Below are 11,203 nucleotides of genomic sequence, written 5' to 3' on the forward strand. Positions count from 1 at the left end.
CTGAGCCCCATTTGACAGACAGACGGAATGTTTAACGTCTGTCATTCCTGGGGTTTCCCACTTTGGGATGAGGTGAAGATTCCATCATCTTACCCAGTTCCAGGTGGGAGGTGCCCTGCTGTCCCTGCGTCATCCGTGACCATTCAACATTAACACTCCTGTCCTTTCCCAGGAGTCCCTTCAGATCTGGTGGCATCTTTGTTTCCATGTCCCACTTGGGACATGGGTTTATTTGCAAGGCTGAGGGGCCCCAGTGCCCTTCCTCTCTGGGGTTTTGCCGCCTCCTTGCAGCCCTGCCAGGAAACCAAGACTGAAGGGAGTCTGTTTCCTTCAACTTTCTTAAGGACATTCCACTGTAAAACTCTTGGACATGTTCCTTCACTCTTTCTTCTACTTCAGCCACAAACCTACGTTGTTCTAAGGGCTTGGTAATCAACAAACAAAAGACTGCCATCTGCCCTTTCATATACCTTTTTTTTTTAAATCCTCACCTCATGATATGTTTTGATTGATTTTAGAGAGAGAAGAAGGGAGAGAAAGAGAGAGACAGAAACATTGATCAGTTGCCTCCCGGATGTGTCCCAACTGGGATCAAACCCATAACCCTGGTATGTGCCCTGACCAGAAATCAAACCTGTGACTCTTGGTGCATGGGACGACACTCCAACCAACTAAGCCACCCAGCCAGGGCTCATATACTTTTTCTGAGGCAATAAAGCATAATGGGAAAGAGAATATACAGGGAGGGAAAAAAACCATAAATTAATCTTTTAAAATACTATCCATGCACATGGAGCTGTGAAGGCTCTTCCTCTGTGTCTGGAGGAAGACACGAAGTGGTCCTAGCAGCTGCAGCTGGAAGTCAGCATCCCCCTCAGCTGTGACCATCCTCTGCCTTGCCCTCTGCCCAGGATGTTTATCACCTTCTCCTGGTTGTGCTAAAGCAATGAGCTGGGGAGAGAGTGGCATCAGTGTGAGGCCTCCAATCAAGAGACCCCTGGATACCCTGAAGGGCTGAGAGACACATGCTGTTGAGGAAATTGTGCATCGTGCTGCCTGTAGCACTATTGCTGGTTTCTGTGGGTCTGGCAAGCCTTCCTGCCTTAGTGACCACCCCCCTCAGGGATCACTTTGGTTTATATTCGCCCAGCAAAGAAAATACAGCTTCAACTCAGGGCTTGGCAGAGTTAAGATCCGCTAAAGAAAAACACGCGCAGATTATAAGTGATAGAGGAATAGAAAAAAGAGATGAATTAAAGGGGAAAAAACATCCCAATGGATCTCATAAGCATGGCCACCTAGATACCTGACCCACACAAGCTGACCCCTGGGAAACACCAAAACAGCTGGATTTAAGACAAGTCTAGGCAGAACTTTGGGTGTAAACTAAAACTGTAGAATTAAAGCTGGGCCTGAGAGGCCTCCAGGAAAAAAGCAACAAGCTTCCAGATGTCCCAGTGATGCTGACGTGCAATGAACTGGGCCTTTTTCTATTCTTTACAGTCAGAGGTGATGCACTTTTTGCATATACGTACATGGTATGTGGAGACTGTGTGTGCATGGGCATCTAAGGCGGGGACCTCAGCAACTGTAGCACTGCATGAACCGCAGAGAACAGGGAACAGTGTTGGATGACTACGTCACCTATTGAAATGTCTGTCACTTAGCCCTGGCCCGTGTGGCTCAGATGTTTAGAGAGTCGGCTGGTGCACTGAAGCGTCTTGGGTTCAATTCCCGGTTCAACATGTACCTGGGTTGCAGGTTCAATCCCCAGCCCCTGTCGGGGCCAGTGCGGGAGGCAATCAATCAATGTGTCTCTCTTACATCAATGTTTCCCTCTCTCCCTCTCTCTCTCCCCTCCCCTTTCTCCTTCCCTTCCACTTTCTTTAAAAATCAATGGCAAAAACATCCTCGGGTAAGGATTAACAGCAACAAAAAAGAAATGTTTGTCACTTAAAGAGTTACTTAATAAGTTTCTTCTGGCTGAGAATGAAATATAAAATTCTTAATAACTTACTCAAAACAGTATGACTTCTAACACATGAAAATGCTTGCGTCTTTATCATCTATGTTCATCCACCCACTTTTACTATGCATCTGTTATTGAGCTGTTTCTCGGGATGATGTTCGGCAGTCTGCTGCTTAGCAATCCTTTCCAACTAGTTTCTGAAAATAGTGTTGTAAGTGAATGTTCTCCCTGAGAGTCATTTCACACTGTTGCCAAGGATTTGGTTGCACATCGTGTTTTAGACTAGTTGCACTTGACACCCCTTTCAGTGTATTTTCATTCCTGATTTAATTATACATACCCCTTCCCCTGCTCTTCCCTAGTACCTCCTCCACCTCCCACATGCCCAGCACATTGACTTAGTGATGTGTGCTGTCAGAAGATATTATTGTAATGCTGGTTCATAGGAGTTTGTGTTCAGATTGACGAAATGGTGAAATCAACTAAAGGAGGTATATTTATAACAATGTTTATTAATGATATCAGACAAAAATGGGCGATGGCTACAATTGTGAGTGGATAACTGATTAAAAACCCAAGTGTGCTGTTCACGTGAATATGAGTGAGCATCTCCTGTGATGGTCTTTTCTCCTTGTGGATAATTATAGGCATCATTCTGAAGAGAAACACACCTGAGTGGTAACTTAAATACAATCTATTTTTACTTCCATATCATCTCTATATCTCTACAACTTTGTATGAAACGATCTCTTGCCATAATAAACACTGGGACAGGATGTTGATTGCATCACCACTGAGTCTGGTTGTGTTGAGAATGCATCCTGAGGTGTGGGTTGGCAGCTCTTAAACCACCAGTGCTTGCTCACCATTTCTTCAGTGGCCGACAAGGCGAGGAGTAGGTGTGGCCGGGTGTTAGGAAGTCCTCTCTGGAGTATCAGAAGGTCCAAGGGAGAAGCCTCACAGGACTGGTGGAGCACCTGGGGGAGAAATGAGTACTTAAAAGAAGTGTTTGAGGCTATATGATGCTGGGTCTCAACTTCTGGCTTTTCACAGATTGAACATGGAAATAGAAAAGGAAAACGGAAAAATGCAAACAATAGCATTTCAGGTTGTGCCTACGGCACATGCCTTTTCTCCAAAGGTCTCTCCTCTAAGCAATAATTCAGAGGAACTTCTGTTTTAAGATTCTTGTGAAATGACAAGATCAGAAGTGAGGGTGTTATTACTGTAATAACATATGCTTTGTTTTTCCACTGCTGAAGGAGAAAACTTTCTGGGGAGTGAAAGTCAACACTCAATTTAACAATAGCGCTGCATACTAATTCATGTTGAAATGTAAAATCAATCTAGTTAAGAAAACATCCAGATTAAATGAAATGGGCCATGATAATGGTATGGGCTCATCTTATGAGGAGTACAGATTCTTTTCTACATGTTAATTAAGGTTCTCAGTACCTCCGGTGGTAAATATCAAGGTAGTCACTTCATAGATGAGAAAATTAAGACTCTCTGTAACAGGTCCAGAGATAAATGAGAAGCCACAGAGAGGATGCAGATGCTGAATTACCAGTTTCAGCTCCTATTCTCAACTGCTTATCTAATGCTCAGACTCTGACCACAGAGCTTACAGGTTTGACTGAGATAAAGCAGAAACTTGAACTGAAAAAAAGAGTCCTTGCTCTTTTCTTTACATCGTAAATACATATTGCACAATTTATGTATGTCAAAGACTGTGTTAGCCACTGGGGTTCTAAAACCGAATAAGGTATCATCTATAGGGTCAAGATGTTCAAGTCTAACAAGGAGAGAAATGCAAATAATTGTTAAATGGGACAACAATGTACTTATACAGAATAGAGAGGCAACAAACGCATTTGTTTCTGGTAGTAACAAAATAAATGTCAACAAACTGTAGTGTCGTTTTGCCCAGTTATTGCAATCATCATTTACCATGCCACTGAAATGCTTTCACCAAAATCACCAATGAGTTCCCTGTGGTTAAATAATTTGAAGGACGGGAAAAATAATTTTTCTTCTACTCTTCTGAGTTCTTAGCTGAGGCTCTGTAACAAAAGACAGATTAACCAGAGGAAAACAAACAGAAGTTTATGAACAAGTATACCTTCTGTATACACAGGAGATATCCAGGAAAACTGGGTAACTTCTGGAGGTGGCTTTGAATTCAGGATTAAATACCACCTTCATAGGGAAAGGAGAGGGGGAATGTAGGCCTCTTAGAGGAGAGCAAATTATTTTTAGGAAAGAGGGATGGGCCCTTAAAAGAATAGATGGGAGGTGCTTTGGCCGGGTGGCTCAGTTGGTTGGAATATAGTCCTGTACACCAAAAGGTTGCTGGTTTGATTCCCAGTCAGGACATATACCTAGGTTGTGGGTTTGATCCCCAATGGGGGCCTGCATGGGAGGCAACCAATTGATGTTTCTCTCTCACATTGATGTTTTTCTCTCTCCCCTCCCCTTCTCTAAAGTCAGTAAAACATATCTTTGGGTAAGGATTTTTTTAAAAAGATTAAAAAAAAAAAAAAAAAAAAGAATAGATGGAAGGTATGATAGTTTCCTCTCCTGTGATGAGTCAATCTTTCCTGGTTGATGAAACTCCTGGGGAAGGAATTTATGACAAGCGAGTTCCTTTTGGAGTACCTGTTTTTAGGTACATAAGGAAGTTCAGAGAAATCCTTTCCCTGTATTTACTGTTTTTCAAGTGCCTACAGCACAAAATAATCAACATATCCAGCATATTTGGGAGTTACATGTCCTGAACTCCCACAGTCATTTTGGGGTGGCATTTTCTGCTGTCCTTTAGATCCCAATTCGGTTCTCACTTCCTTGGCCTTTCTGCAGACTGGACACTGGTTGGACACTGTTGATTTTGCTCTTGTTTTTGAGGCACTCTCTCTTCCCTTGACCTTCCTAACAATCTGCTATCTTGTTTTCCTTCCACCTCTCAGGTTATTTTCTCTCTGCTTCTTGTAGACTCTTTTTGCTCTATCCATTCTCTTCAGGGCTCTGCCTTGGGCTTTCTCCCCATATTTCTCTCTGTTCTTCTTTCTAAGCAACCTCATCTTGTTCCACAAATCCTGACTCTTCAATCTGTATGTCTAATTCAGCTGTCAGTCTTGGACTCCAGATAGACTCATATACCTCTGCCTGCATCTTTTATCAAGTCCTCCTTTTTTTTTTTTTAATCCTCACCAGAGGTTATTTCTTCCGTTGCTTTTCAGAGAGAGTGGAAGGGGGGGCATTGATGGGAGAGAGACACATTGATTGGTTGCCTTCCACAGGTGCCCACATGGGGGCACAGGAATCAAGCCTACAACTCCTGGGATCAAACCCAGGACTCTTCAGACCAAGGGCCAACACTCTAGCCACTGAACCAAACCCTTTTAACTCTTAAACATCCTGTAGTCTGTATTTTCTCTCCATTCCCACTACCATTACCTTCATTTAGGTGACCATTATTTTTTGCTTAGCCTCTCTGCCTCTAGTCCCACCCATTTAAAATTCATTCTCCTAATTCCAGCCAGGGTGACCTCTTTAACATCAAATATGATCAGGTCCAAATCTTTGAAATGAAACAACAAATTTTTAATAGTTCTTCCATTGTTCTTAGGATAAAATTGAAATTTCTTACCATAGCTAACAAGGCTCCACGTGACGTGATGGTCCCTTTTCCCTTCTTTCATCTCACCCCTTTCCGCTCTCCATACTAAACTGCGGTCACCTGAGCATGCTTTGCTTCCTATTCCCTCCAGACTTTAATATATAATGTTCCCACAGTCTACACCTCATTCGGTTCCTCCATCTCCTCTCTTGGCCTAATTTGGCCCAAGGTCTTTCTGATTTCAGCTTAGATATCACTTCCTCCAGGAGGTCTTTTTAGACAGCAAGTCACGGGTAGGTTTTCCTCCTTTGTGCTCCCATAACATCTTGTGCTTCCCCTATTGACGTCCTGGCAATGAAGTATTATAACTGCCCAATTACTCATCTTGGCCTCTTCTAGACTGAGCTTGGTGAAGGGAGGGTGTGTGCTGGTCTTGTTCACCACGGTATACCAGTGCCTGCATGTAATGGCAATAAATATTTGCTCAATAGGTCAGTGAATGAAGCATTTATTGCCAATCTCATTCCTTTTGGTACTTATATCCTGCATATATTGTTACTTCTCTGTCTTCCCAACTGGACTGTAAATTTCCCTGGCTCAGGGATTCTCACTTACATATGATATACCACTAGCACTTCCTACGGTGTTAAGCACACGAAGGCATCCACTGCTTGTTTATTAATTTGACAAGTATATATAGTGTGTTTACAATGTTAAAGGCAAATGTGGTGTTTGGGAGGAGGGAGGTTGGAGAGGATGAAGCTGAAAAATGGGTCTGATTTAAACACCTTAAGTACTTCAATTTTTTTATATCATGTAGTGGGTGTAGAGATGGCCTTAATTATAGAAAAAACCTTATATATTATCCTCTTAGTTATCTTTCCAGTTGCTAAGGGAGCAAAGAACCAAGGTTTAAAAATAGATTTTAAAGAAGAGTACTTAAGATGGAGGAGTAAGAGAAAAAGAGCACGAGAGGAATAATAGGACTTTATAGTCCCAAGGGGTCAGGTCTATAGCCAGGGAGGAGCTGCCTCCTGTATTGTGCAATATGTGTGGTTTGGCAGAAATGAGATGAAACTGCACTCTTCCCTTCTGTTAAAGACTAATTATTGTTTTTAAAAATATATCATTATTTATTTCCTTGGGAGGGAGAGAGAGAGAGAGAAACATCAATGATGAGAGAGTCATTGATGGGCTGCCTCATGCATGTCCCCTCCTGGGGGTCAAGCCCTCAACCCGGGCTTCTGCTCTGACTGGGAATCGAACCTTGATCTCCTGGATCCTAGGAGCTATGCTGGCCGGGGAAGCTAATTGTTTTTAAAAGTAAAATTATGATTTATACAAATACAAACTTAGCATGTGTCCAAGATTTTATTTTAACTCATTAATGAATGAGGGAACTAGTAAGATATTACAACTGATTCAAAAGATAATCCGAAGAAGTAGACACATATATAGACAATCAGCAGTGCTGAAATTCATTTGATTAATAGACGAAACGCTGGTTTCTTGGGTGAGGGGGAGAGAGATCAATTGTACTCCAAGAACAATTTGCATTTGTACTTCTATGGACAAGAATCATTTGCACTGCTATCAGTTTTTTGCAGCTCACAGAGTTGTAAAATAGCTCAAAGACAGTGAAAGGTAGAGATAATCTGCTAGACTGGGCACCCAGTAACCTTTAGTGCCCAGTTTGAAGTCTTTCACAATTTTTCTTGACACTAATGGATCCCTCAACTTGTCTTCCAACATAAGGATTCACTATATGAAGGCTTAGTGTTTCTTTGAAAAAGTTTAAGAAAAATAAAGGGTTTTTTAAGATTATATTAACCATACAAAGTCTCTGAGCTCCTCAGATAAGACCATGGAGTGGAATAAAAATCTCAGTTGTGTGTTTTTTTCTTTATTCTGTAAAGATGTCAGATGTACTCTTTTTTTCCTCCGTTGACCCTTTTTCCCTCAAACCTCCCCCCCAACCCCACCCCAGGCCTTCACCACACTATTGCCTGTGTCCATGGCTTATGCATATATGCATAAAAGTTCTTTAGTTAATCTCTTCCCACCCATCTATCCCAAAAATCTTAGTTCTTGATAGATGCTTGTGTGCTCCAAAAGCCAACGGGATCCTTTTCTTTGAAATGTAACTCTTTTGTCCTCTATAAAATAATATATCTGGTATTTAATGTTTTTCTTAATCATGAAATATTTTATAAATACAAAAAGATTATAGAATAACATAAGAAACACCCAGCCCTGGCCAGGGAGCTCAGTTGATTAGAGCACCATCCCGATACACCAAGGTGGCGGGTTTGATCCCCAGTCAGAGCACATGCAAGAATCAGCCAATGAGTGCATAACTAAGTGGAACAACAAACCAATGTTTCTCTCTCTGCCTTCTTCTCTCTCTAAGTTCAATAGGAAGGAAGGAAGGAAGGAAGGAAGGAAGGAAGGAAGGAAGGAAGGAAGGAAGGAAGGAAGGAAGGAAGGGAGGGAGGGAGGGAGGGAGGGAGGGAGGGAGGGAGGGAGGGAGGGGGGGAGGGAGGGGGGGAGGGGGGGGAGGGGAGGGGAGGGAGCATCCAGATACTGACCACTCAGTTTAAGATATGCAATTGGATTTGTCTCTCCTCCCTGATCTCATTTCATTCCCTCCAGAAGTAACCATTCTCAATACGGGCTGGGAGTTCATCATTCCCTTACGTATTTTTATGCTTTTACAATGTAAGTTGTATGCATAAACAACATACAATATTGTTTTGCATGCTTTTAAACTTGGCATAAATGGAATCGTACTGTTGTTTCCTTCTGTAACTTGCCTTTTCTGTTCAACATTCTGTTTTTGATTTTTTAAATCTAGTATTCTTTTTGTTAGAAACGATGGCTTAGAAACAAGTACTTGGTAGGTAACAATAATGGGAACCAGTCATAATTTTGACCCTTTACTCATTTTTTAAAAACTCCTGGTCATATGTCCATAGAAACAGTCCATGAACAGGACAGAGGTGATCAACTGATGCAATATTTTAAAGAATTTGAAAAAAATGTTCTAGGAAAGGTAGCTTTATTCACCACTGCTTAAATAAATGGTACCTTAATTTACTACTATTTTAAAAACTAACCAAGTTATTTTGTCTTGAGTAGGTCATATAGCTTTTCTCTTTTTCTTCCTCTGTACCAGCGATTTTCAACCTTTGTGCCACGGCACACTGGTGTGCTGCAAGAATTTTTAAAACATGCAATACCTGTTTATTTAGTCAGGGCACTGACCTCTTTTCCTTTAGATTGTCAAACAAAAAAATGATAACAGCCAACACAATAGCCGTCCAGTGTGAATGAATCAAAATTATACCTTTTTTTTTTTTTGTCAGGTCGGCAAAATATATATATTTTTGGTGTTCCACAGAATTATAGTAATTAGTTTATGTGTACCATGAGATTAAAAAAAGGTTGAAAATTGCTGCTCTGTACATTGAAGGAGTTGAGTTAGATCACGGTTCCCTAGATATTTTATTTTAAATTTTATTTTAGTCCATGCCTCTTTTGGTGCACACAAAAATCTCAAGTCCTTCTCTAAGATTATTTGGAATTTAAAAATGTACTAAACAGACTTCCAGTTATGGGCAAGTGAGGAGACTGGCAAATATACTCCCCTAAAAACCAACTATAAAGCTGGACAAAATTAACATAAACTATCATTTTGTGCTCTGGAAATTGACCAAGGCATACAACAACTTGAGAAGCATTTCTGCTTGAAGAACTGCTGAACTTTGGGTAAGAACAGTGGGAATCTGAGGTGCTCTGGCCTGGGGCTACTCCTATTCCCTGGACCACCCCAGCTCAATATGGGGAGGTTCTGCTAGGGCAGGACAGGCCATGAGGACTGGCAGCTTTTCTGCTGTGGCTGAATAGAGATACTTTATCTGGAGCAATGGGCAATGCCCACATAGGCCCAGAGGAATTGTCAGTGGAGGTGATATTCTCCATGCAGGTGAGCAGGAGGAGGCCAACAGCTGGCTTCTACTAGTCTGTGGCTGCAGCTGTGGTTGGGGCAGGCATACTCCTGGCTGAGGCAGCAAAATGGGCCCAAGCTATTCACACATGCTGACCCTGGGGTTGCACATATGTGCATAGTAGACTAAAAAAAGGCCATGTACAAAATAAAACTTGAGGCATACTTGAAGACAGCCTGAATTTTGCATGTGTTGCCTTCCACATACACAGGTCTATCAACAGGAAGAAAGACTTACTGGTTTAAGGTGTTTGGGCATACTTGATATTTATTGCAAAGCAAGATGGTTCTTTCTTGGCCTAAAAGCCCTTGTACTCTTGGTTGAAATCAGTTTAAGAGAAAATTCAAACAGATTTCTTTTCTTCTTTAACAAAGAAGGTGTTAGGGTGCACAAGAGAGCACAGAACTTGAACATACAGTTGATCCTTGAACAATGAGGGCCCACTTGCACTGGCCCACTTACAGGCATATTTTTTTCAATTGACCTACACAGTTCAAACACACATTGTTCAACTGTAAACCAAACCCCTTCATTCTGTGTGTTATTGGTATAGATTGATGAATTTCTATTTTTATGATGTTTATAAATCGTTATCATAATTATTTTGGTGCTCATGTTGTCCCAGAGTTAGCCAGTAGGATCCCTTTCAAGCTGGCTTCTGTGTCCCTGTGATATGTCTCATCTTTTTTTTTTTTTTTAAACTTCCTTAATTTCTAGCAAAAAAGATGTTCCAGGCTCACCTGGAATCAATGATTTCTCCAAGGAGCCCTAATTCTCTCTTAGCAAGCATTATCAGCTATCCATTACTGCATAACCAACTACCCCAAAATTTAGCAGCGTAAAACAACAAATGATTATCTCACACAGTTTCTTCTGAGGTTCAGGAATTTGGGAGAGGTTTAGCTGGGTAGTTCTGAATAAAACTAAAAAATAATTGGAATAAAAGTTCTGGGTAGTTTCTCTCCTCTCCTGAGGTCACAATTAAAATACCAATTTCCTGATTTTTTGGAATGGGAACTCATTTTGGGAAGAAAAATCACACTTGATACAAGAAGTTCTCAGGCCCTAGAAGACAGTCAAAACTAATTTAATATTGCAGTTTTTGTTCTACTTTGAAAGATTGTTTAAGATCAAGTTCTGAAACAAAAAACAGCAAAAGATCAAGTTCTAGACTACCTTTATTTTATGCTATTACTTTTATTCTGTTTGAGCATTTTCTTTTTCATCAGATGATTCAGGTTATTCCACCAAAAGGTTATTGAAGGTCTACTTGTACAAGACCGATAAAAGACATAAGCTCTGGCCTATAGGAATTTGCAAAGTAGTATAATCCTACCCCTTTCCTGAAACTTTCTCAAAGAAGTAAAATTCTCAGAGGTGAAGCTACTAGGAGCTCCAACTTATGTAATGAATCTTATCCCTTTGCTCACCATTCTAGTCATCTTTCAGCTACTGAATACCACGAGTTGTGCCGCGCTATTAGCTCTAACATGAGTACAACGTAAAAAGCAATTTTTTTTACCTGCCTAATCAGCATAGTCTGTCATAGGGTCCCTGGGGTTCCAAAGCTGTCCTAGGAATAAGCCTTGCTGAACCCACTTCAGCACA

General features: G+C 41.1%; 1 protein-coding gene across 5 annotated transcripts in view; it reads right to left on the bottom strand.

The window, feature by feature from the left end:
* The window catches only part of MIDEAS (mitotic deacetylase associated SANT domain protein), a 103,971-nt gene extending 92,776 nt beyond the window's left edge, over nucleotides 1–11,195 (bottom strand). For all 5 annotated transcript variants that reach the window (XM_081134590.1, XM_081134593.1, XM_081134595.1 and 2 more), the window contains exons 1-2: nucleotides 11,118–11,195; nucleotides 2,836–2,946 (exon numbers count right to left, since the gene is read on the bottom strand). The gene's annotated coding sequence lies outside the window, so the exon portion shown is untranslated. The remainder of the gene's footprint in view (nucleotides 1–2,835; nucleotides 2,947–11,117) is intronic.
* Nucleotides 11,196–11,203: the final 8 nt, after the last annotated feature.

This window comes from Miniopterus schreibersii (genome assembly GCF_964146895.1).
Source record: "Miniopterus schreibersii genome assembly, chromosome: 1".
Classification (NCBI taxonomy): Eukaryota; Metazoa; Chordata; class Mammalia; order Chiroptera; family Miniopteridae; genus Miniopterus; species Miniopterus schreibersii.